At 39.1% G+C, this 27693-nt stretch overlaps 1 protein-coding gene and 1 long non-coding RNA gene across 3 annotated transcripts in view; one reads left to right on the forward strand and one right to left on the reverse strand.

Annotated features, from left to right (window-relative positions):
• Positions 1 to 887: 887 nt before the first annotated feature.
• On the reverse strand, positions 888 to 5297 carry LOC148114875 (uncharacterized). The gene is made up of 2 exons (XR_015733333.1): positions 5253 to 5297; positions 888 to 4511 (listed from the first exon to the last, which is right to left on the reverse strand). It is a non-coding gene; the product is annotated as an uncharacterized LOC148114875 (long non-coding RNA).
• MBP (myelin basic protein) overlaps positions 4506 to 27693 on the forward strand; it is a 141817-nt gene continuing 118629 nt past the window's right edge. Inside the window, exon 1 of one of the 2 annotated variants that reach the window (XM_034429329.3) lies at positions 4506 to 6335. The gene's annotated coding sequence lies outside the window, so the exon portion shown is untranslated. Of the gene's footprint in view, positions 6336 to 6432; positions 6619 to 27693 lie in introns of those variants that run through there. The other variant, XM_034429332.3, reaches the window with a different exon arrangement.

Genomic DNA, 27693 nt, shown 5'->3' on the forward strand with positions numbered 1-27693 from the left:
ATTCTACAATCTTTATGGCGGAAAACACTGTTGGGAAATAGCTATTTAAATTATGAATCAGTTAAATATTAGACTTTATAATGAAGTATTTTGGGAGTGACAAATTCTAGATGGAAATGTTGATTGATTTAGAAACAATTAAGAGAGGAGGAAAATACTCTTTGTCAAGATTATGGATATTAATTGCCATTTAAAAGAGGTACAATATAGACTCGATGTAATGGGTCTTAGAAATGAGGAATATATATGAAATATTGATTGTTAAAATGACAAAGATTTGGAATGATGTCTATTTAGAAATAATTGTTTAGAATTTAGGATGACATAGTAGAATGTTTAAAATCTAAATGTTTAGAATAAGATTTTTTTTCTTTTTTTTTAAAAGAGGTAAATGGATAAAATTTGGAACAAAATTGGTTGAGGGAATGTGAGTAATTGTATTTACTTTATACCGGATCAAATCCTTGCTCTAAAAAGATGTATTTTATGTTTCATGTTTTAAAAAATAAAAAAAACTTTTCAAAAAAAAATATTCTACAATCTTTAAAATGTTGAATGGTATTTATGTATTTTTTTCTTATTTGATTTATATGCCGCCCTTCTCCGGAGACTCAGGGCGGCTTACAATACGCTAAGCAATAGCCTTCATCCTTTTGTATATTTATACAAAGTCAGCTTATTGCCCCCACAACTGGGTCCTCAATTTACCTACCTTAGAAAGGATGGAAGGCTGAGTCAACCTTGAGCCTGGCAAGATTCGAACCTGCAGTAATTGCAGGCAGCTGGTCTTAAAAACAGGGTGCTTTAGACCACTGTACTACCAAGGCTCTTCTATTATATTGTACTATTAAATGACCAAAATAAATACAAAAGTAAGCCAATCCTAATGTGTTATCTGTCTAGATTTACTTTTGTGATAGAAGTGGCATACAAAGTGATGGACAACAAACAAGAAACAAACTAATGGTCTATTCAGTACTCGTTACAAAGAGGTGTGGTGGCTCAGTGGCTTAATGATGCTGGAAAGAGTCTTTGCTCTGGCGGTTCGAGTCCTAGCACTGCGTAGCAGGGTGAGCTCCTGTCAGTTGCCTCAGCTTCTGTCCACCTCATGTTCTATACAAGTAGATAGATAGATTCCACTTCAGTGGGGAGATGAGCTGTTGCTCTTTGCAGTCAGTCAGAATTAGTCAGATTCCTGATGGCTCTGAGCCTTCCCTGTTGCACTGTCTGTTTGCGAGGCACCTCCGGGAAGAGGAGGGGGCTTGGGTAATACTGCAGGAAGAGCCTCTCATCTTTCTCTCTGGTATGAAGGCAGCTTGCCTTCCTGTGGCACACCTTGGGAAGCCTGCAAGCAAACAGGACTGGTACCTTGGCAAGCTAAACTACTACTCAGCACTTGCATGGTGGTCTCCTGGCTACTGTAACACCACCATATGTTAATCATCATCATCATCATCATCATCATCGTACCAAGTGTAAGATGGTTGTGTTGGTACCTCCTCTGGCTGCACAGTGCAGTGCATTCTTGTTGCTCCAATCCTATTGGTAAAAAATAAAAGTGAAGGGACCCAAATTCTGCCATCCCAACAAATTCCATTGAGTGGGGGATGTTGTACTCATCTTCCAATCTATGATGGGCAGATCTCTTGTGATCATGGTTCAGCTCAGGGGGATAAGAGGGAAGAGGGAAGGGCCTTGAGGGAGAGAAGCAAAAGCTCCTACCACAGCAACAGTCAGATAAAAGAGGACTGAGTCTGGGGCAGGAATGTAACCTAAGTAAACATGTCAGACAAGACTTTTCCCTTCTCTCCCCCCCTCCCCAGTTCTCATGAAAATAACAGGAAAGAGAGGGAGCGCACTTGCAAGTTTCTTACTTATTTACCTAATTATATAACTGCCCATCTCATGAGAAGGGATTCTGGGCTGCATATAATAATACTATTGTTTTGCAATAAAAGCTATACTGCTATACTAAGCATTGGATACTTAGTCTGATCTACCTCCAGGGGCTGACGGTGGGAAATTCTGAATTGGCCATCAATAGCTAAATTTGGCTTTCATGGAAGCACTGATATGGGTGCTGGTGTCTGGGGAACAGAATAGGTCATGCAAGTTTTGTCAGTGGATGAGCCATCTACTGAAGTTATGTATCCAAACTTCCATGTGGTTTCTCCCCCCCACCTCCATCCTAATCAATGCTGCATACCTTTGAATGGCCCAAGGAGGAGGAGGTCTTCAATTATGGTTTCCAAATCAGTAACAGAGTTGGAAGGGACCTTGGAGGTCATCTAGTCCAACCCTCTGCTCATGCAGGAGACCTGTACTAGGGTTCGAACCACCGAACTGCCAACCTTTCTGATTGACAAGCTCAGTGTCTTAGCCACTGAGCCACCTAGTTTGTACAGCAGTACAAATGTTGCAAGTTTCTTGGCACTGGGTGGCAGAATGAATGATGGGAAACCAAGAGCTGTTGGATGCTACAAACCACCCATTTTTAGAGCCATGTTAGTATTGCCACGACAGATGTGATACAGCTTATGATAAAATAGGCATTTTTCATGATTGTGCCCAGATCTTGCATTAGGGCATATCAAATTTTCCAACTTTCGATTTCCAAATATTAAGGTTGCTCAAACGTTGTGACATACCCTGTGGATTGTAAAGATATTTTGATTACTTTAATATAATTTAGATGTGCTTGGTAAGTAACTTACCATATCATAACTTTTTAACATTTTGTTTCATTTGTAACCCACCCTTTTCCTGTACTCCAATTAGAGTGCCTTCGTTTTTGTGGCATTGCAAAGCTTGGTAATCTCCTGGGTTGTGTTGTGGTCCACCAGCAGCCTGCAGAACTGGCAGCGGAGTCGAACAGTGATGAGGCTGAGGAAGAACATGGGGCAGTCCTGGAGGCTGGGGAAGGCCCAGATGAGGGCTCTGCATCAGAGGCAGACATGGGGCCAGGGCCATCGGGGAGTGAGGTGCAGACTCCAGAGCTTCCAGAGATTGATAGCAGTGAGGCAAAGGAACAGGAGGAGCCTGTTCCTAATGCATGCATGAGAAGAGCTGCCAGAAGGCAAGAGCAGCTAAAGCAGAGGACAACTCGGGAGTAGGGCCAAGAGATGATTGGCCCCTCCAATATGGCTTAAAACAGACCAGCAATGGTGTTTGGGCTTTGCTGGAAAACAATGTTGGTAGCTCTGTCTTCTTCTTCGTCTACGTCTTGTATTTATTTTTGTATCTGTGACTTCTGAACGTTTGCCAAGAAAGGCCTTTGGAAGTTTGCCTAATTGGACCAAGGTTTGCGATAGGACTGAGGAATTTGTGTTGGGAGGAATTTGTTTTTAGTTGAACGACGCTGGGAATGAAGTCATTCTCAGCTGTTCGAATAAAGTTTGTTTCTTTTTTCACTGACTGATTTTCCTACTACTTACGTGGGCCTGGGTCACAACAGGTTGTAGCTCTGCTGCTATGCATTCAAAATGACTGAGATATCTAAATTGGAGTTCTTATTGAACTTTGGCTTTGCTCCAGAGTTCAGAGAGAGTAAAGGTTTCTCCTGCCTCTATATCAAGGGTGTCAAACTCAATTTCATTGAGGGCTGCATCAGGGCTGTAGTTGACCTTGGGGGTTGGGGATGGGCGGGGGGTGGGGTGGCCAACAGGGTAGATGTGGCCAACTGGGTGGGCATGGCCAGCTTGACACCACTCCCTAAACTGCTGGCATGTTTTCTCTTCGCACTGGGTAGACCAGGCTGAAGCCCTGCTGGCCCGATGTTTTCTCTTCACATTGGGTAGACCGGGACAAAGCGAAGCGAATAGACTGGGCTGACACAGCACAGGCTGGCCTCTTACATTTTCCAGGACAGCCCCACAGGCTGGATCTGACCACATTGCAGGCCAGATCCAGCCCATGGCCCTTTAGTTTGACACCCCTGCTCTATGTGATCCCATGGAACAACAGCTCTTGTAATGAAGCCTGGTTTTGGAACAAGAACAGGATGACTGTGTAACATAGAGCAGAACTGCAACAGCAAATGACAGGCAAATGGATTCGAAGATGAGGCAGCAGAAAAAATTAGTTCAACTGCGGTCATGGGAAATTGAAGGGAGTAAGTGCATATCAGGAAAAGCAAACAATGACCACAGTGTTCCTGTTCTCGAAAATTCCTCAGTGAAATGGCTGTTTAATAACATTTCCATAATCCAATTCTCCTGATATTCTTTTCTTATTAGCCATAGCAATGGTTAGATTTCCTTAACTATTCCTCCTCTGCATAGGGTGCCCCATATAGTAGCAAGTCTGCAGATCAAAACAGTGGAACAAAGCATGAGCAGCAGAGATATTCCCAAAGAATCACCTCTGGCCACTGAGCTTGTCGACTGGCAGCCAGATGCAGTAGGCCTGGGGACTGTGCAATCATCCAGTTGATGGAACCACAGGAGATTGACATCAGTAACTTGCACACAACGAATGTGGAAATTGCAGAACAGCAGTGAAGGTAGCCAGTACTGAAGAAATAAAGGAGAAATATGTGGTTTTCTATGGTGTGACTAGAGTTAACTATAAAAAGGAAGGAAGCAAGGAAGCTGGGAAGCAAAGAAGGAAGAGAGAGGAGAGGAGAGGAGGGGGGAGGAGAGGGGAGGGAGGAGAGAGGAGGGGAGACCAGAGGAGAGGAGGGGAGGGGAGGGGAGGGGAGGAGAGATAGTAAAGTGTTGAGAAAATGATTCCTCAATCTAATCCTCATACAGGCAACTCCAAAAACCAGTAGATTGGGTAGTGGCCATGGGAAGGGATGGGTCCTGAAGTTCAGCTTAACAACCAATTACAGATCTTCAGCATTGCTATGTAGATTGCGTAATCTTTGGATAAGGCTCAATGCACATTAGCACACCATATGATGACCGCATATTGGAATTCACTCTGGGAGAAGATAGACAGTTTATCATTGAATTGGTGCCAGGGTGTCTCAGTCATGGACTGATTTCAGGGCGCAGGTGGGGACATGCAGGCGTGTCATTTCCAAGAGGTTGCAGGAGTGTCTTTGCATTGGGGATGGTAACCGTGTGAATGTGTCCCAAGGATCAAACTGCATCTTTACATAAAGGCATCAGCAAGAAGCACAGTATCTGTAGATATATATCATAGCAGGTGAATTAGAGCTGATAAAGTTGAGAGACATTTTGACTCTCCACGGTAGCCCAAACCAACATCTTGGCCCAATCCTTCAAGTCAACATGTGCTGAACTTACCGGAGGAGACCTCACAGGACTGGTGTTTTAGTACAAAAGAAATGTCTATTTGGTCTTTCTGGTCTCCCGCCTTTTACAGGGAGGCAATGACGCGATCTTGAACTCTGTACTTTTACAAGAGGCGGGAGCCCTTTTCACGTCATCGCGAGCAGGGATTCACTTAATCCAGGAAGCCTGCCTCGCTCTGTTGAGGATCCCTCCTCGCCACTCGACTGAACGGGCCCCACACTTGCCCCAAAGTCTTAACACGCGCGATCCTCCTCCCCCCCCCCCCCCCATTTTTTTAAAAGGTAGCTGTCGACTTCGCATCCCGGGGTCTGGGATTTCTCCCGACCCCTAATCCCCCTACCCCATAAAGAGAAAGTCTCGGTCCCCTTCCCTTCCCCTCTCCTCCCCTCCCGTGTTTACATTCACGCATTTCGCTCGGCTCTTCCTGGTTTGCGCTGCAAATCGTCTGCAGGAGCCCCACCCACCCCTCGGTGCTCCGAGAGCTCCGCGCACCCGGGTCGGCGCGAAGGTGCTTCGGGAGGGAAGGAGCGGAGGGAAGCGGGACCGAGGGCAGCTCCCGGTTCTGGAAAGAGCAGCCCCCCGAGGCCGTCTCTAAGCGCGGGCTAGTGGCGGCAAGCGAGGACATCTGTCATTGTGACGGGCCAGCAGCTGCAAGCACGCGCTCCCCGCGGGAGCCCTTAGATCACAAAGCGCCTCTCACCTGCACGGCCAGGGAGAAGAAATCTCGCTCTCGCTCTTTCCCTCTTTCTCTCTCTTTCTCTCCTTTTCTCCTTCTCCCTCCTCTCTCTCTCTCCCGCCCCCCCTCTCCTTCTCTCTCTCTCTCCTTTTCTCTCTCTCCCTCTCCTTCCCTCTCTCTTTCTCTCTCTCTCTCTCTCCCTCTTCTTCCCTCCCTCTCTCTCTCTCTCCCTCTCTTTCTGGACTGACGAGGCAAGGCAGGTCACGCTTCGAGAGGCGTGAAGGAAAAGGAAGAAGTGGCTTCCTCTGACTGACAACATTTATTGATCGGCAACGTCGGGCAAGCAAGTTGCGGGGAGCCGATCGGCGGGAGATCGCCCCTCAGCCTCGTTTCTTCCGGTAGGCTCCAAAACCTGACCCGCCAAGCTAGCCTGACCTTCCACTTCCCAAAGCACCCCCACCCCTCTCTCCCTCCCTCCCTCCCTCCCTCGAGATTTCCTTCATTGTGTGGCTGAGCTGCGTGGAGGGGAGTCCCCCTCGGTCTCCACCCCCGCTCTTCTGCTTCTCTGCTTTGGCTGGTGGATGCTGAAGATCCCCCCTTCCCTGGAGCAGGCGAGGCCCAATCGAAAAGAAAAGGCAGGGTGGGGGACACCAAGCCTTCCAGCACGCGGGAACATCTTGGGTGCGTTCCGACAACCTTCCTCGGGTTTTGTCCCAGGTTGGTTGTCTCCTCGGTGGGAGTTGCCGGAGGATTTAGAGAAGGAGGCGGAGGGAAGGAGGGAGGCGACGAAGCTGGGGTGGGGGGGGGGAAGACGGTCGATTGTGACAGGCTGCTGAACATCTGGTGCAGCGTTGGCATTAACTGGGATGAGTCTCGGATTAATCAGTCTCCCACGCGTGAAATCGCATATCTCAATATTGTGATCTGGCTTGCGGAAACGGGGAGGAAGCCTTCCCCGTTGTGTAGCCCGTTACTGAAACAATCATAGGCAGAGAAGGCAAGTGTATTGTCTCTTTCCCTCTTGGCCTAAAGGTGCAATAAAGGTTGGTACTTTGCTCTTCTGTGTATGCTTTGGGGCATGGTACTGTGGCATCCCCTCCCTTTTCATCTCACTCTACAGCTAATGTCAGATAACTTGGCCTTGGTAGGAGTACAGTGGTACCAAACATTATGGTTGCATTCACTGCAACACCAAACCAGGTCAAGTGAATGGCTCAATGCTGCATTCACATACCCTAAACTTGGTTGGTGCTGCCATCAAATTTTGTTTGTAGGGGGCATAGCATTTTGCAAAAATCCAGCTGTTTATGGCTCGGTGTAATTCAAGAATGGGTTAATTCAAGAATCAATGTTTAGGTTGGCCATTCAACCTGAGAGTGCCTTGTGTGTACTAGCAGTATGACATCTTGACTTAAAATTGTTAGTAAAGAATTATAGGTGGAAAGACCTTCCAAGTATGTTCATCATGTGGTGGATGGAGCTGAGCAAGGCTTTTCCTATGGCCTAAGTTGAATTAGAGCTCCTCTAACAGTAAGGACTGTAATAATGTAATTGTAAATAACATTTTGTTCCGAAGAAGTGATTCAATCAGCAGAGAAGAGAATTCAGAAGCTGGACAGGGAGGAAGTAGCCCTGATATTATTTTTGCTGCTGATTGCAGTCAAGAAATGAAGAGTCTTATAACTGAGTTGCTTGAATGAATGAATGAATGAATGAATGAATGAATGAATGAATGAATGAATTGAGGGATGGATGAATGAAAATAAACTCTGTGCCCAGCCTGGTGAGATTTCTTCTTACTCAAATGGCAACATTAGAACAATGTGTGTCTGCTTGCAAAGTTGGCATTTCATGATTTCGTGAAAATAAAAGCTGGAAATAATCTTCAGCCAAATTTCATCAAACAGAAAAAAAATTGTTTTGACAGGTGTCATGCAATTGAACCAGAAAAGAGGAATTAAGTCTTTTCCGTTCCTTTTTCCACCACCATTGCTACAAGATCTTTTTTGCTTTGCTTTGGAGTTACAGCTTCCTGTTCTCAAAAGAAAACAACTTAGTAATGCTTCTAACTCAGTAACTTTCTCTAATTCCTCAGTCAGGAGTTCCAGCTATCATTTTTAGCCAATGTGGCAGTGATGCATATTCCTGAAAGAAAAGAACCTTAAACCTGAAGTGCATTAACTTGCAGGCCCTGCAATGCACTGACCGATCTTTATGACTATGCTGGTTTGGAAATCTCTGCTGGTACAAACTTAGCAGTAAATTGGCTTTTCCAAAACACACCTGTGTTGCAGGTATAAATCTGTTCATCAGCAAATTACAAAGTGCTGGTTATGTTTTTTAAAGCTGTGCATGGCTTCTTTCTATGTAGGCTTCCGTACAGTTGCTACTTATTTGTCTTGCCAGAGTTTGGGGTCAAGCCATTTCTGCTGCTGTCAGAGGTTTCTGGAATGCTTTCCCTTGAAGGGATTTACCATTTTGTTGGATTTTTAAAAGGCCACAAACCACATCTTTAAAAAAAAAAAAAACAGGCTCTTACTTAGGCAATTTTTTTTTTTTAATGTAGTATTCTCTAATTTGAACTTTGGTTTTATTACTGCAAACCACTAAGACATTATAATAGTTAGTGGCTTAAAATGTCTTCAGGTGAATTCCTGGATACTTGATGAATGTATTGATTTAGGTATTTTGGCAATAAATGGAAATGTCTTGTGCCTTTTTCTCAGATGTCTGCTGTCACAGTGTCACCTACAGTCTTGGGAGTTCTACTCACATATTAATTACCTTTGATTCTGTTTAACTTTTTAAGATCAGCCAAGGTCAGCAGTCTGCCAGAGTAGACCAATTGATGGTGTAAGAAATAAAATTAACTGATTAAACAAATATGATCAGGCTTTTCATCTTAACTCCTGTACATCCTGATTGGGTTCAAATATCCCATTATGTCATGATTTGCCAATTATTAACAGCAACTTGCACAAAACATTAAACTTAACTCATGGCTTATGGACATAATGCAAGGGGCCAACCTTTCCTTCTGACATGAGAGTCAAAATTATTGGGGTGTTTTGGGAAGGGGGAAAGTGGCAGCAAGAGGAGTAGTGACATTAGAGTCAAGGGTGAAATTCAGCAGGTTCTGACAGGTTCTGGAGAACCAGTAGCAGAAATGTTGAGTAGTTTGGAAAACTGGCAAATACCACCTCTGGCTGTCTCCAGAGTGGGGTGGGAATGGAGGTTTTGCAATATCCTTCCCCCAGGAGTGGGTAGGGAATGGGGATTTTGCAATATCCTTTCCCTGCCACGCCCACCAAGCCACGCTCACCAAGCCACACCACGCCCACCAAGCCACGCCTACAGAACCGGTAGTAAAAAAAAAATGAATTCCACCACTGATTAGAGTGGGACTGTGATTTGCATGGTTTTCAAAGGGGAGTGGTCCTTTTTCAAAACAGCATTCAGACTACTTTAGGATTTACATTAGTTTTTGTATTCAGTGTACACTTTTTATATGAAGGCAGCCAGACACATGAAAAGATAGAAGTGGAATGCTTTTTAGAATAGTGAAAAATCCTCATTTATGATCCATTTGAGCGGTTCAAGACATTGTACAGGTCCTATTCGTGTCTTATGCTTTTTTTTTCTTTCATTCAATTAACTGCTGGGACAAGTTCTTACAGTTTTCTTGACAAGTTTTTTTTCAAGTGGTTTGCCATTGCCTCCTTCCTAGGGCTGAGAGAAAATATGAAGATCACCCAGCTGGTTTTGTGGTTAAGGCAGGACAAAAATTCACGGTCTCCTTGTTTCTAGCCTGATGTCCTAACCGTTACACCAAATCGGCTCTCTCTGTCTTATAAATAGGATACTGTAACTCACATAAGAGCAGCTTTGGGGAACTTAGACATTGTTCATATGTGTGAATATCAGTTCCCAGAATTCACAGCAATAATCATGTTAACTAGGGAATTCTGGGACTTGGCAGCTTGGAGGGTGTTTAGGTAGGGAAGGCTATCTAAGAGCCATGATTCCAGCTCTACATTCTTGTGCAAGCTGTTCCTTCCCTTGGTCTCCTATCTTGAACTGAATTTCTGTTCAAATTGTCTTGAATGTTAGTAGTAGTTTGCAACTGATTGGGGGAGAAAAACAGTTTACTAGTGTTCAAGGAAACATGACTAGTAATTCCACAGCAAACAGAATACACTGAGCTAAAACTCTTACATGTATTCCAGTGTCCTGTTCAGACATATTGATAATCTAAATAATTATAACAATATAAATTGATCACACTTATGTAGGGAGGCATGGATAAGGCTTGGAAAAAACCACCCAGGAGCCATTAAGATAACAACAGGAGCAGGAACATGTCCTAAACCCAGGAGGTAGGAAAGTATTTGAAAGGGACATAGACTGGTTCCCCACTAACCATAGTGGTATAAAGAGGGAGGGAACAGAGGTAGATTTATAGATTCTATTATTACAGTCTATCTCAATAAAGTATATTTCTGGTTTTCCTGTGGAGTCAGTTTCTTGATCAGGTCTAACCCATAGGGATGATGACTTGTATTTTAAGTCATTTGTTTAGTTTTTCTTCTGCTGCTACATATTTGTTGTATGACTGGCTGTTGTTTCACATAGCTGTCATTATCTACAAAATGCAATACTGTGTAATTCTCTTCTTTAAGGTGTCAGAATAAGTGAAGTTGAAATAAATGCAGAGTAGATGTGCTGGCCTTTTCTAAAAACATAAAGAAAAGGTTATTTTACTGTATTCACTGTATTACTTAATAAACTTTTAATGAACTAATATCTACTTTAGCATACATATACTGCATTATCCAGAAACAAAATTGTCAGATATAAATGCCTTATTCTCCAATGTGTAAATAGTGTACAGACAGGGTATCAGGGGTTAACTTATTCTTCACTTCTTAATGTATTCATAATTCACCACTCCCACATATAGCTCCACCCATTGTATATATAAGGAGCTACCCACACCATTTCCCTTGCTTCTATCTGTGAATATTCAGTGAATATAGAATGCCTAATGTAAATAAAAGAATATATAGTTAAATCTTTAACTCTTGTCGATCTTATTGAGTCTGATCCTGAAAATATTGCAACAAACTGGTAGCAGAGGATGGTTAATTGACTCAATAAAAGGCTTTAAAATGTCTAAGAAAGATAGGCCCAACACCAGGGCCTACAGCAAAGAAATGGAAACGGAACAAGAAATAATCAACGAATCCACGAATGCAATTTCGAGAGAATCCGAAGAATACACCACTGAAGACGAAGAAATAATTGATGACCAGGAGGAAATCGAAATAGAAAATAACGAACTCAGGTCAGAGATATTAAAACTATTGAAAAGCCAGAAGAATGATGAAAGCCTCATCGCGGACCTCCAAGATATGCTAAAGAACAGCGGAGCAGCGAGAGAGAAAAACATCACCAATGAAAAACCCAAAGATCCAAAAATAGTGAGTAATATGACTGCGGAGAAAATCATTACAAAGAAGAAAAACGATGATCCCGCGCAAAAATTTGAATGGCGGCCATCTTGGTTTCAACCGGCCTCCAAGATGAACGAAGCAGAGCCAATCAGCAAGCTCAATTCAAAATTTCTGGCGCGAAAAATATTATCGGACAACGAAAACGAAAAGGAAGATTCAAACACCTCAGAAGAATCAGAACCAGAAAGCGAGGAAGATCCAACAAAACACCAAATAAAATCAGCGATGAAAACGCTCTTTGCTGCATTTGGACCAAAACTGAAAATTACTAAAAAGACACCAAAAAAGCGAACGAGCAAGCCGATGCCTCAAGACCTGCCCGCTCCCATCCTGACTACTAGAGCGCTGACGCCGGAACCCAGAGAGCCCTGCCGATACCGCCCCACGCCGCAGACCGAAGCAAGCACCAACGCTTTCAATAGAAGAGGAAGAACAGCCACCGTCGCCAGAACCCCCAAAGTCGAACCAGAGACCGACTCATCTGAAGAAGAGCAGAGCGAGCAAGCCGCAGTGAGGAGAACCTTCCACGACGCCGCCGAAGAAGAAATGAGCATCGCGCATGCGCGAAACTACGCTGACGATCCGGGAAGACATGAACAGGAGAGAAGATCATGCAGACTCGTAGCGAGCATCCCCACGCCGTTTTGCAATTTTCTGCATTTACGAGACCACGGACTACCTCAGGTTGTAAGTAATGGACCCAATAATGTCGGAAATTTACCCAGTGACTTCCCAAAACTAAGGGTTGATGGCATTAATTTACAAGAATGGTATCAACAGCTCCAGGTTGTCTTTATGAAGGAAAACTTACTGTTTTTTATCACTAGTCCCCCAAAAAGACCTTGGACACTAAAAATAGATTGTTTACACCATAGAGCTTTTTTCTTAATAATATCTAGTGTGTCTCCTGCAATGTATCACAGCATTAAGCCAAATTTGACTGTTTCAGAAATTATTCAATGCATGTTTAATTTGTTTCACAGTGACAGTGTAGCCACCACCACAAGGATATCTAAAGACTTCTTTTCATCTAGGATAAAACCAGGGGTTTCCATAAGTGAACATTTAATATCTTTGAACAAAATAAGAGCTGAACTGCATTTGAGGGGGGAGGTGATTTCAGACCAAACAATGAAAAGTGTCATTATTAACTCACTTGACCCATCATGGGACAATTTTATGTCACATTTAGACACAATCAATCTAGGGTATTTATCCATAGAAAGCCTATCTAACAAATTGATAACAGAAGATAATTCTAGAAGAAATCGTTCTAACAATCACACAGAACATAAACCATATAGGAAAGTAGCTTTCCAAGAAAAATATAGTGGAACATTTAAATGTCACAATTGTGGGTCCAGGGAACACAATAGAAGAGATTGCCCAAAATTCTTAAAAGAAAGATATAGATCAGAATACAGAAACAAATACGATTATAGACAACCTTCCATAGAAAGGCATAGATATAGGAGCCCACCAAATCACAGAGAGAATAGAGGGGGCAGAGACAATTCAAAGGATAGAAAGTCTGGTTCACTGAATGGATTAAATAAACAAGACAACACTAACACACAACAAAGTGAGAACAATAATTGGCTTATTGATTCTGGAGCAACTAATCACACCACTAATAACAAAAGTATATTGTCTTCATTTACAGAAGATAAATTTGTAATTAAGGTAGCTAACCAAGAAAAGGTTCAAGTATTAGGTAGAGGAAATGTAACCTTGCCTGGTTTAGGAAAAATAGAGGGGGTATTACTAATACCTGAAATACCTCATAACATATTAAGTGCCATAAAACTAAGCAGAGATTCTGACATTAACATCGTCTTTTCAAAAGGAAAGGCAACTTTGGAAAAGAATAAAATAAATGTAGGCACTGTGGTGACTAAAGGAGGACTACCTTACCTAATAACGAAAGAAAAATGGTTACATAACATTGATTCAAATATGGAAGACTGTATTGAAATAGATGATGAGAATGTTAGCAACAGTGACAATGATGAATGTAAAATATCTCATGATCACACAGATGCACACAACGATAAGAAGCCAAAGATAGGTAAACCAATTCATGATGAGTGTGCTCACATATTGCATAGGAAGTTAGGACATGCCAGTTTTCCTGTAGTGCAAAAAATGACTGAACACGCAGAAGGTGTTAAAATAAAGAATTGTGAAAATTATCTGGAATGCTCAGTATGTAAATCTACAAAACTAAAAACTAGTCCCAGGCCAAGAAAATCTACCAGATCAACTAACAAAATTTTTGATTTAGTACACATGGACTTAGTTGGTCCATTAACTCCATCAATCACTTATAGGAAACGTTACTTCCTGACAATAGTGGACGATTATAGCCGCTATGGATTTGTTTACACATTAAAACACAAAGATGAAACATTTCAAAAATTTAAAGAATTTTACAAACGCATAGAAACACAACACAACATCAAAATAAAACAAATTATGACAGACAGAGGATGCGAATTCATGTCTAAAGAATTCTCACAATGGTTAAAAGACAAAGGAATGTTACATTACACATCTAGTCCATTTTCTCCGTTCCAAAACGGGATTGCAGAGAGAAAAAATTCCACATTACAAACCATGATTAGATGCACATTGGAAGATGCTGGCTTAAGCAAACAATTCTGGTCAGAAGCCTTACATTATTCAAATTACACACAAAATAGAACATGGTCCAGCATTATAAATAAGACACCATATGAAGTGATGTATGATAGAAAACCAAAATTAGCACACATGCATATATTTGGAGTCACAGCAGACGTACACATACCTAAACAATTAAGAAGAAAGGGAGAAAATGTGTCCAGGAGACTCAGATTTATGGGATATGAGACTGGCACTAAAGGATACAGATTCATTGATAGTAACAACAAATTTATAGTCTCCAGAACAGCTGTGTTCCATGAACAAGCTAACTGGTCTAAATTACATCTTAATGAGATATTCCCAAATAAACATGAAGATACAAAATCTCATGAGAAAGGGACTATAGAAAAACAAAATATCAACAAATATAAAAACAAAACCAAAACTTGGACAAATAGCCAACTCAAAATAAAGACAGATACACTAACAAAAAAGGAAGCAAGATATTTGCATGATAACGATAGTAAACCCGAGAAAATCATTAGAAACACCAGAAATCAAATGCCAAATAAATACAAGGATTATGTAATGCACATGAATGGTGAACCAACAACACCCAATACATACGAGGAAGTGTTAAAACTTCCTCACGAAGAAAAAGAAAAATGGGAATTAGCAATGAAGAAAGAGATGGAAAGTTTACAAGGACTAAATGTATTTACACCTGCATCTGCACCTAAAGATAAGACAATTATTGGTACCAGATGGATATATAAAATTAAGAATTTAGAGGGAGGAAATACTCTATACAAAGCTAGATTGGTTGCACAGGGTTATGCACAGAAATATCCAGAGGACTATACTGACACGTATTCCCCCACTGTAAGAACAGAGAGTGTCAAAACAGCTCTAGTGATAGCTTCAGCACTCAATCTAGATGTATTCCAATATGACATACAGACTGCGTACCTACACGCAAAATTAGATAAAGAAATATACGTGAGGGCACCTCATAGTCCATACACAAACAAAAATGAGACTTGGTTGTTAAACAAGAGTTTATACGGGCTAAAACAATCTGGTAAACGGTGGTATGATTGTTTAGTAAAAGTACTTAAGACCATGGACTTCAACGCTACCACTGCTGATAATTGTTTCTTTGTCAAGAGGGGTGATGATTACATTGAATTTGTATTGATTTATGTGGATGACATTTTATACATAGGAAAACATAAAGAAAGAAGAGAAACTTTTGTAACTAAACTAAATGAACATTTCTCATTGAAATCTTTAGGCAAGGTAAACAAATACCTTGGTGTCCAAATTAATAAGACAAAAAGGGGATTCAAACTTACCCAGAGAGATAAGATCATAGATCTTTTAAATAAATGCAACTTAAACAATGCCAAACCTTGTGATACCCCTATGCAAACTGACTTTCTAAGGAATTCTGATGAATCTTCTCCCGAGTTCAAGGACAATACATTCTATAGATCAATCATAGGTTCACTCCTTTACATATCTAATTGGACTAGACCGGACATCGCTTTACCACTCAATTTATTATCTAGGCATGTCAGCAAACCAACAATGTACCACTGGGAAGCTGTTAAAAGAATTTTAAGATATTTAAAAAGTACACTAGACTTTTGTTTAATGTTAGAACCTAATGATATTAAAGAACCAAAGCTTACGTGTTATGCAGATGCAGATTGGGCTGGAGACACCTCATGCAGAAAAAGCACATCCGGTTATGTATTCCTCTTAAATGACTGTCCAGTTTACTGGTACACTGGTAAACAAGAACTAGTAGCTACTTCAACAACAGAAGCGGAATATGTTTGTTTATCCAAAGCCGCAAATAATCTTGTATGGTTTAATGATTTAATTTCAGATGTCTGGAAAAAACCTGCTCTGCCTTTTGTTATGCATGAAGACAATAAAGCAGCCATTGAAATATCTAGATCTGATGCCATTGGACAAAGATCCAGACATATAGATATAAAATTTAAACATGTGAGACAATTATCTCAGGATGGATTTATTAAAGCAGTGCATTGCGACACTTCAGAACAATTAGCTGATATATTAACGAAGCCTTTACCTTCTAAACAGCATAAATACTTAACCTCAAAGTTGTATGTTTTGTATTGTCCTGAATCTGAATGTAACTGGTGTTGTATAACGAATCGGCATTTAGAGGGGGATTTGTCAGATATAAATGCCTTATTCTCCAATGTGTAAATAGTGTACAGACAGGGTATCAGGGGTTAACTTATTCTTCACTTCTTAATGTATTCATAATTCACCACTCCCACATATAGCTCCACCCATTGTATATATAAGGAGCTACCCACACCATTTCCCTTGCTTCTATCTGTGAATATTCAGTGAATATAGAATGCCTAATGTAAATAAAAGAATATATAGTTAAATCTTTAACTCTTGTCGATCTTATTGAGTCTGATCCTGAAAATATTGCAACAAAAATAATTATTTAATGAGAAGAAATTAAATTCTAAAAGGAGCTTAAGAAAGAAACTACCTGCAAGATGTTCAGATAGAACTAAACAGTAACTATTCATATAACAACGTTGAATATATCACAGATATTCATAAAAGAATGAGACCAAATTGAATAATTTGTTGTGATCTTATCCTGCTTTGAAATATATATACATTAGTTTTATTTCTCTTGCATGTGAACATAGATTATATTAATATCAGTATTTGATTCATTCATTACATGCAATCAAGTTGGTGTCAACTCTTAGTAACCACATAGATAGATTTTCTCCATTATGATCTATCTCTACTCTTATCCTTCAAGCCTTCCAACAGTTCACTCATCACCACTGTAACTGAGCCCACCCACCTTGCTGCTGGTTTTGTCCTATTCTTTTTTCCTTTAAGGAAAGGAACTTCCACAATACATTATTGTCCAAAATACAATAATTTGAGCCTGGTCATTACACCAAACTCTGGGTTGATTAGTTCAATGATCCATTTGTTTGTTTTCTTGGGTGTTCAGTAGTGTTTTATAACACAATTCAGTAGTGTTCTATAATACAAAAGTTCTAACACTATAAATACTTTCCTATCCTACTTCTTCAAAGTCCATTTGTCACTTCTATATTGTCATGGGGAAATACCATTTGCTTGCTTGCACTACATACATCTTTGTAGGTATATGGACAGAAGATGGCCTTTGAGTATCTTTCTGAAGGTCTGCATAGCTGCTCTACCAAGTATTAGTCTGTGGAATATTTCTTGTCTGATTGTTCCTTCACTATTTTGGTTGATCCCAAAATGCAGAAACTATCTACCACTTTGATATCTTCCTTGTCAATTTTAATTATTAACAATTAAATATTAACAGAGGGAGAACAAAGAACCCAATTTATATCACAGTTAAAAATAGTTTCTGTGGTTTAGTGATTTAATTGTTTAAACTCTCCTCCCCTCCAGTCTGATTTATGTAGGTGTGTGTCAATTAGGATTTTTATAAAAATCATTAAGGTTACCAGATCTGAACTGCCAAAATAAAGGCAAATATAGATAGATTCCAAGAGATCCAAGAAAACACCAAAGTCTTTGTGGCCAATTTGTGGCTGTCTGGATTTCTATAGTCCACAATTTTATCTTAAGCATGGAGTAGGCATTAAAAAAAATTAACCTCATTCTGTAGGCATATTGTAGTGGAATTTTTTTTTTACAAAAAATAAACTATAACATAAAACAATTGATAGCAATCTCACATGTTTTTATATATTGTAGGCCATACTCTCTTGAGTTTATTTTTTGTTTTATCTTGTAATTTTGCACATATAAAACATCTGTTCTCTTGATGAATAGAAAAATTGGATATACATTGGAGAGAGGAAGCAATTGCAGAGCTGATTAAGGTCAATCATAGAAATCACATTGAAAGTATCACTTATGCTGCAATATATGTCAGATGAATACAGTGGTTTAATAACTAGCTAGGATTAAATCTCTGGCTGATCTCAATGACACTTATTTCTAAGTAGACATAGAGGATTTTAATGTAGAAAAGATCACTTGTACAATTATACAACTGGCCCAAAAATACTTTTCTAATTCATTACTTTATTACTATTAAATTCAGTCTGATAATTCATTTTTAAATATCTGAAATACCATCCATCAGAGAAATGAAAGTGAATTGCTGTTCCAAATACATTAGAATAAGAAAAAAGTTCAGATCACCAAATAATAACTAAACCAAAGAATTTATGACCGAAAGAAACAATTATTTTCCTATCAAATTATGCTGCCACATTTGGATTATAAATCTATTTTTCTTTTTTTGCAAAGTCTCATATTGACAGGTGGTGTTGTATAAATAGCTATAATAATTGAATAATCAACTATGTGAAAAAATGACTTTTGTTTTTACAGTCTGTTTTAATTTGATAGACAAGCAATTGTTTTTCTTTCATTTTCTCCCAAGAGAAGAAAATGCCCGTGAGACAAGCAGTCAGTGAGAAATTGATCCACCTTTGTGTCCTTTTATGACAATGTTTTGTTTCATTATACAGTTATCTGTCCTGGAGTCTGCAGCCTCTTGAACTTCCTGCATTTCATTTAATTCCAAGGAAAAATAATAAAATTCCAGGGAACTCATACAAGATGTATGAGTTTTAGATCAGGAAGTTTGCTGCAAAATGATGAGAGAGGTAACATCTGTGCTCTCTTCCACTTTCAAAGCTGCAGTGAGCTCAAAAACTTAAAATCTAAACATATTCAAAAGTGCCTTGAAAGTGGGGTAGAACAACCGAAGTAATTTTCATTCAGGCTGTTGTATAAACCTTTGGAGCAAGGCTTCTTTTCAATGATAGCTTAACCAGAGCAACTTCAAGGGCTGATTTTCAAACCAACATCATGATATTGCTTCTAAAAGTAAACAATTATATTGCTTCACTTTGTTCACAGATTTTTTTTTTAACAGATACTAAAGGGGATACTGTATGTCATTCCCCTCCTTGTTTGAGAGGTGCAAAGGAGGATGTGCTGCTCATTTTCTGTGGCAGGGGTCTCCAAACATGGCAACTTTAGGTAAAGGTAAAGATTCCCCTCACACATATGTGCTAATCGTTCCTGACTCTAGGGGGCGGTGCTCATCTCCGTTTGCAACTCCCCATGACTGGCTGGAGAATGTTGGGAGTTTGAAGTTCACAAGTCTTAAAGTTGCCAAGTTTGGAGAGCCCTGTCCTACAGTATGGATCACGTCAGCTTTTGATGAGCCATTTTGGAGAGCACATCCTTATGCCATCTCCAGCATGGCTCCTACCAGAGCCCAAAGCAGTTTTCGCTGAAGTACAACACCATTCAGAAGTCTCTTCAAACATTGATAAATGACACACAAGGTTCATGTTTGGAGGCAACATGAATTCCTTCATCAGAGCAAATTGCATTTCTTCTTTGCTTCAGCTGAAAGAATCATGTTGCCTTTGGGATATAATTTTTTTTAATTGAAGCAATTCAAGGTCCTCTTGCTAAAGTTTAATTTTCAAAGGGAATTAATTGAGAAATCAAAAGATAGCTTTCAGCCCAGCCTCACCTCTAACCAAAGTCCGTATGGCCCAGCTACATGCTTGTTTTTCTGCTCAAAACAAAAACAAAACAAAAACAAAACAATAACACAGTAGCTAAAGTTATTAAGGCTTCTAATTGAATTACCTTGTTGGCATATCTGAAAGCTGACTTATCTTTATTGCTTCCCATTTTAAAATTCTGTAAGACCTACCTAGCTAATAATGATAAAAGTATCCTAAAGTAATAATCTGAAATAAGATAGAAGAGTGTTTTAAACATTTTCTGCACACCCCTTTTGAGGCAGAGAAATATGCATTACTGGCTTACTGTATATAGTATCTGGAAGATAGCTGTGGAAAAATATTGTGATTCTTTGAAAATAATGGGCTAATAAAGCAAGCTGTCCTTGACCATGAATTCTGTTGTTCAACTTTCAAAATGGCCATTTTAAAATTGCTTCAAAATGATAAACAGTGGGCTATCAGAACTCCCATCATCCCATTTTAAAGAGCTGACTGAACAATCATCATTAAAAGCATTTGAACAGTACTTGGAAGAATGGGGATGAGATCATTAATAAAAGATGGGCATTCATACTATGGATCTGGCACACAAAGTGGCTTCTAGCCTTTTCCTGGCTACAATTCCTTAACACAGAGTATTCTTTCAGAAGCTTGCTTCATCTATTACCTGAGTACTACAACAACATAAATATATTTTCTTCTAATCATATCTGAATATTACTCTAAATTTTTTTTCTTAGCATTGCAAGACTCAAAATAAACCACTAGTCACATTGATATGTCATGCTAAGCTTGATCAATGAGGCTTGATTTCTTGATCCTGTACAAGTGGCTATGTAAACAAATCAAGAATTATGGCTAGATTTTTTTTTAATTTGATTTATATGCCGCCCTTTTCTGGAGACTCAGGGCGGCTTACAATGTGCTCAGCAATAGCCTTCATCCTTTTGTATATTTATACAAAGTCAGCTTATTGCCCCCACAACTGGGTCCTCAATTTACCTACCTTAGAAAGGATGGAAGGCTGAGTCAACTTTGAGCCTTGGCGAAATTCGAACCTGCAGTAATTGCAGGCAGCTGGTCTTAATAACCAGCTTAATAACAGGGTGCCTTAGACCACTGTACTACCAAGGCTCTTTGGGAGTTATGGCTTGTTTTTGGCTTCTAACTCTTTTCCATCTCTTAACTTGCTTTAGGAGGAAATAAAGCAGAGTTGCCAGTCTACATATTGTACTTATCAACTAAATAATGTTTTTTTCATGATTCATCCACCCATTCCCACTGAGGAGGCAAAATAAGGAGCACACACCAAATAGCATGCATCACAACATGATGCTCTGGGCATATGACAGGAACATGTTATTCTTCTTAATAACTGTATATTCATGTTTATATGAATCAATGTTATACCAGTGAGTACAATCTCTTCTCAGAAAATATACTGAGCTACACATTACCTCCCAAACTTCGACTCTTCTTTGCAAGGTTTGCTGTATTTTTCAAAAGAACGTTAAGGCATTATCAAATGTCTTTGTGTAACTGCAGGCAAAAGTGGTGAGGCTGTTCCTTGTGTTAAGAACTTGCAAGGATTGCAGAAGAGAATGGCAGAGGGAAAAAGAGAGCCTGTCAGTGTGATTGTAGTTTGTCAGGGTAATATAGCCTTCCCGGCCCATCATATTTGAGATTTACAATGGGTAGTGTGGACTGGAAATGCTGGGAGTTGCAATTCAGCATAACTGAAAGGCCCCAGATGCACAGGCTATATTAAGATGTTATCCAGCTGCCAATCAGCTACAGACAAGAAAATTACAACATATTTTGGAATGCACAACACCCTAGAACCACAGTTACAGTACATGATTGAGAGGGTGGACTACAACAATTATCAGAATAAAAAAAAAGCTGCTAAAGTCCACTCTGACATAATTATAAAAAGTTTGATTCTCTGCCAATTGGTCTCTTAATATCACTTCTTACATACAAGGTAAACGTGTGTGTGGCAAACAGCTTTGTATAGCTTCAAATAGCTGGGGATTAGGAATCAGATTATGGATCAAAGTTCCAAGTAATAGATCCATCGCAAGCAAAACTCCGAGGCAGGTGGATTCTTCAAAGAATAGCTTTTTTTGGAATTATCAAATTGGCACATATCTGGTAAAAACCAACTCTGAAGAGCCCCTTGATTTTCACCTAATTAAAAGTAAAAAAAAAAATTCCCCAACCCCAAACAATTAGTCAAATGGCCCAATCAATGCAGCTTCTGCTGGCCTGGTGACATCAGTCCTCTTTCCTCCAGCCAGGTGTGAGAATGTCCTTGGTTCCCAGGTGAAAGAATTTTATTTTGACTACACAAACCCCAGCTATCTCTAATTCCCCCCTCCCTATCCCTTGCTCCAGTGTAGCAGCACTGAAGCTCCAAGATGGCTTCAGTCAGGTCAGCTTCAAGATTGACATTATGACCATGGCTTTGGCCACCATTTTGGTCCCAATGTCAGTAGTGAATGGAGGGGGCTTGTCTCTTCTTTGCAATCTTTTAGCTAAAAATACCTGCTGTGCTAACTACTTGTTAAAACAAAATGGAAGGCAGCCATAAGGGTATCTGCGGGGTGTTTCAAAAAAAAAAGACAAGGTAACAGTTCTGCAATGAAAGTCCCCATCCTTTTTAAAAAAGTCATTGCACACACAATGAATTTTAAGAAGGACTTTTATCACAAGGCCACCATCTTGAGTTGTTCCACACACCCACACACTACAATGTCTCTATTGTTGCTTTATATTTTGCTTTATTAGTAGCTGGCAAGTGGAATCTCCATACTATGTCAGATAATAACCTTGGTGGTTTTAAGACTGGTATTTACCTTTGAGTAAGTTGAAAAACCAGGATGTTCGTTGCAAGTTGTTTATTCCTCCCTGATATGATTTTATTGCAGTTGCCTCCAACTAATTGAATAAAAAAATTCTTAAGCGGTCAATCATGGTATTTCTCTGTGCTTGGTTATTAGTTATTATTTCTAATAAATGATATTTCAGTCTCCATGTTAGCTAGTGAGATACAGATATCTTTCAGGGAATAGAAATACTTGTTTAATGTAACATAGTTCATAAATGGGCAGACTGGATTTTAACTATTTGCTCATTTTCGCTTAGAAGTTTTACAGAATAAATTTTTTAATTACCTTGTAAGTAAAAATGTGGACCTGTGGTGATTTGTGACAAAGTTTGTTTCTAAAATTCATTCATAGATTAGATAAGCTGTTGAAGATTTTGTTTAGTTTTATGTATTATTTGAACTTCAATTACTACATCTGTGTTCTACAGACAAGCTTATCAATCAAGATCAATAAATATAATTGTATCAAAGGAACAGACCTCTGAACAAGGTTGTACTCAAATGGTATATTTATTAAAATAAGGACCACTCAATACAGTGGATTTATTTCCAATAAATGATTGTAGGACATCAAACTACATGTTCTGATCTACTCTGTAAACAGGAAAAAAATGTTATATTTTACACATCCTTTCTTTGCCCGATACCCACACTAGTTTGTATATAGCCCTTTCCATACTTGAAATATGTTTGCTATCTGGAATGTGTTGTCTTTCAAACAACGATTTGCACAGCTAAAGAGCAAGGTTGAAAACATGTTGACTTATTTGAAATTTCTTTGTTGGCCATTTTCAATCGCACATTTTTTAAAAAAAATATACAACTCATTGTAAATAATGTACAAAAATTACAGTGTGGCATCAATAAATTATTGTTGTCATCAAACAAACAGAAACAGCCACCTATTAGACAGATCAAGTGATTAATCCTTCAGTGAGGTTCGTGTGATTGCTGCATTTTAAAATTGTCATCGAAGTCCAGATTCTGTGTGCTTTTAAGTTTAATACTCTTTTCTTCCCCCCAAAAATTGGACCAATTATTTCCATTTCACTTGCTGCTTCCTTTTGTATTTACAGCCTCAAAAGCTATCATTTTTATGTTTTTCCAATGTGATCTGCAGCCGTGCAATATGAAATATTATGAAACGAGCCAACCAAACCGTTGCAAATAAGATTAACCAACAGTCGCAAATATTCTGTTCATTATTATGTTGGCTTCATGTCTGGTTCATCTTCAGTCTCAGGGCTCTAGCAAGTATGCTAATAATCTCCATCTGGCTTTATTTCGCCAACGTCTCTTCCATCATCTGATATCTTTCTTGTATTGCTGTAGGTGTGAAGGTTTCTGCACGAGTCAAAGCACAAAGGAGTATCCTTTTCTTCCCCAATCCTAAAACCTTTCATTCTCATCCTGTACTCGATCATTTAATTGCAATGGGAAAAGCAGAGCATAGTATTGTTTGCCCTTTATTACTTTAAGGTAAAAGAAATACCATGTATTATTTTTTTCATTCTTCTTCATCAAGTATGGTATGTGCAAACGAATTCCTGCCAGGTTTTGGGATTATAACTCTATAACCTTCAGAAAGCAGCCGTCAGGAGATTATGAAAATTGCCATCCCAAATAATCAGAAGTTAGTTGGTAGCCTATGCATAAACCTTTAGTGACTTAGGCAGGCTAATTTTGCTCATTTTTCATGATACCCAGTTCATGAACATGATTTGCCTTTCTCTTTGACCATATTGGGCTTTTGGAATAATATTCACTTTTAATTTACGTACAAAATATATTCCTTTGTATCCAGAAGCCTTCCAATTACTTCCAACAAACATACCATAATCTTGTACCTATCTATTCTCTTCCTATTTGGTAGACTTGAGTCAAACTCTATATTAAAAAATATTAAAGACAAGAATAACAATGAAACTATGATGTTCCACTGAGTAGAAATAAATAAAAGAATGTGAATCTGTGAAAAAGGGATAGATGTGTCATAAAACATCTGAAATGAAGAAAGGATTGAACAGGAAAGATAAGAGAATGTTGTTATTTTGTTACTAAAATGTTGATTAAGGCACAGCTATGGTAGGAATTTTCAGGAAATTCTGAAGAATGGAAGAGATATATAGTGTCATCAGGCTATTTGGCAAGCATTTGATGATAATAAGATGGTTTCTTTTTATACTTTATATTTATTTTCTACAGAAAACAAATGTACATCATTGGCAGAGGCTCAATAATAGTAACTTGAGAAGGATCTTGGAGTTCTAGTAGACAATCACTTGAATATGAGCCAACAGTATGCTGCAGCTGCCAAAAAAGCCAACAGCTGCATTAACAGATGGATAGAATCAAGATCATGTGAAGTGTTAATACCACTTTATAATGCTTTGGTAAGACCAAACTTGGAATATTGCATCCCGTTTGGGCTCCACAATATACAAAGATGTTGAGACTCTACAAAGAGTGTCGAGAAGAACAACAAAGATGATTAGGGGATTGGAAGTTAAAACATATGAAGAACAGTTGCAGGAATTGTGTAAAGAAGGGCTAGGGGTGACATGATAGCAGAGTTCCAATATTTGAGGGGCTCCCACAAGGAAGAGGGGAGTAAATCTACCCTTCAAAGCATCCGAAGATAGGACAAGAATCAATGGATATAAACTAATCAAGGAAGGAACCAGCCTAGAACTAAGGAGAAATTTCCTGACAGTTAGAGCAATTAATCAATGGAACGAGTTGCTTCCAGAAGTTGTGGGTGATCCAACACTGGATATTTTTAAGAACAGATTGGACAATTGTCTGAAATGGTATAGACTTTCCTGCTTGAGCTGGAGGTTGGACTAGAAGACCTCCAAGCTCCCTTTCAACTCTGTTATTCTGTTAAATTCAGATTTCCATTCAATAATAGACTTCATACACTGTATATGGAACTCTTGGCTAGAATTCGGACTGAATTGTATTGAAAATGGAGCGGCATTGAGATATTGTGCCTTTAAAAAAAAAACAGGACTGTTTATTCCATTTGTGGTAAACCCTGTAGCATGTCAAAATAAAACACTCATGCAAAGTTTGTCTGCTCTCCAAAATGTGATCACTTAATTATTCATGTGAACAGAATGTTTGAAGAGAATGTGTAGCAGCTTGTAGCAGAATTGCTTAAAAGAATGTTTTAGCAAGTTTTATTAATGTGATCGCTTCTTGACTTGCATTTGGTGTGGCCTTGTTTGGGATACCAGGGGAAAAAGATCACGGCAGTTGTCAGTGTTTGAGAAAATTTCTGCTTAAGCCCACCTGCTAGAACGTAATATTGTAAGCGGAAAAAACATTTTTCAGCACCAAACTAGCAGAATAGGGTTGCAGGACTAGAAGGCCTGATCAGAGAAAGAACTTGAACACAAAGAGAGAGCAACTGAAGTAGAACACTTCTCAGTACAGATAGTCCTCAGCTTATATCCATAATTGGGATTTGAATGTCCGTTGCTAGGCAATGGAATTGTTAAATGAGTTGTTTCTGATCAGCGAATCACTGAGCTGTTAAGTAAATCATGCTGTTTTTAAGGAAATTTGACTTCTTCTCTTGACTTTGATTGCCAGAAGGAAATGACCACCCTGGACATTGCAACCATCGTAAATATATGCTGGTTGCCAAGCTCCAAAATTTTGATCTCATGACCGAGGGGATTCTGCAATTATTGTTAAGTGCGAAGACTGCTTCTAAGACACTTTTTTCAGTGCTGTTGTGACTTCAAATGGTCACTAAGCGAATGGTTGTAGGTCAAGGATTAACTTTTATATACAATTGATCAGAGAAGGGCCATATGGTTTAGATTAGGATTATAACTATTTTTCTATGGGAAACTTTAAGTTGTGGACATTGACTATGTGATGGCATTAGAGTACATTGTGTCTGAAATATATAAAGTACTTGTTAAAAAGGATAAGGTACATCTTTTCATTTATGTATTTATACCAGATAAATAAAAGGTATGGTTTAATGAATTCTAAAAGGAGACCGAAATATTTGAGCTGGTTTTTGACCTGACTGATAAGGTTTATTTCTTAAATAGATGCATGCTGAGCATTATTCTGCTGATAATTTTAAAATTTCAAAAAATAATGTCACTCTTCTTGACAGTTAAGACTTGACTGAATAGAAAGTTGAACAAGAACTAAAGAACACATGATCCAGAAGTTATTTGGAGGAAAACAGAATTAGGAAGTCATTTGTTTCATTTTCTAATCTAGGACATGTTTATTATACATATATAAGCATCTCAGGTCATACAAAAGAGCAAAATTATCTCAGCAGGAATGTTCAGTCTACTTTATGTAATATGGATGAAATAAAAAGCTTTTCTGGATTCCTGAAACTTATCAACATCAAGCACAAGAATAACTGATTAGACAAAATTATTTTCAGAAGTTGACAATCAGAATTGAATTGTTTAGATAATACAAGTGATGGTGCTTTAAGGTCATTGGCTGTCTCAATTTTCTCTTTTTTCCTCATCCTGAGTATTTGAGAAAGAAATTTGCAAGAACTGCTGCTAGCCCCATAGCCAGCAATTTGGTCAATTAAAAAAAAGAATTGGTTGGCTCTATGGAAAGGAATATAGTGGCCTTGAATGTACATTTTGAAGTTATTTGTATCCTAATCAGTGGTGGGTTTCAAAAATTTTTTACTACAGTTCTGTGGGCGTGGCATGTCTTGGTAGGCATGGCAGGGGAAGGATACTGTAAAATCTCCATTCCCACCTCACTCCGGGGAAAAGATACTGAAAAATCTCCATTCCCTCCCCAATCCAGGAGAAGGTTACTGCAAAATCCCCATTTCCTCCCGATCAGCTGGGACTTGGGAGGCAGAGAATAGATGGAGGTGGGGCCAGTCATAATTTTTACTACCGGTTCTCCGAACTACTCAAAATTTCCGCTATCGGTTCTCCAGAACTGGTCAGAACCTGCTGAAACCCACCTCTGATCCTAATCCATAAATTTTCATGCTGAATACATCTGATACTATAAGAGGACCTCATCAAATCTTATTGGATATGGAGTTGGAATTAGTTTGAAAGAAAAATCTAACTTTGACATATAGGAAAGACACCACTCAGCCATATCTTTCCAAATGCTGATTTTTTAGTTC

Source organism: Pantherophis guttatus, chromosome 3 (genome assembly GCF_059756535.1).
Source record: "Pantherophis guttatus breed Tessera chromosome 3, ASM5975653v1, whole genome shotgun sequence".
Classification (NCBI taxonomy): domain Eukaryota; kingdom Metazoa; phylum Chordata; class Lepidosauria; order Squamata; family Colubridae; genus Pantherophis; species Pantherophis guttatus.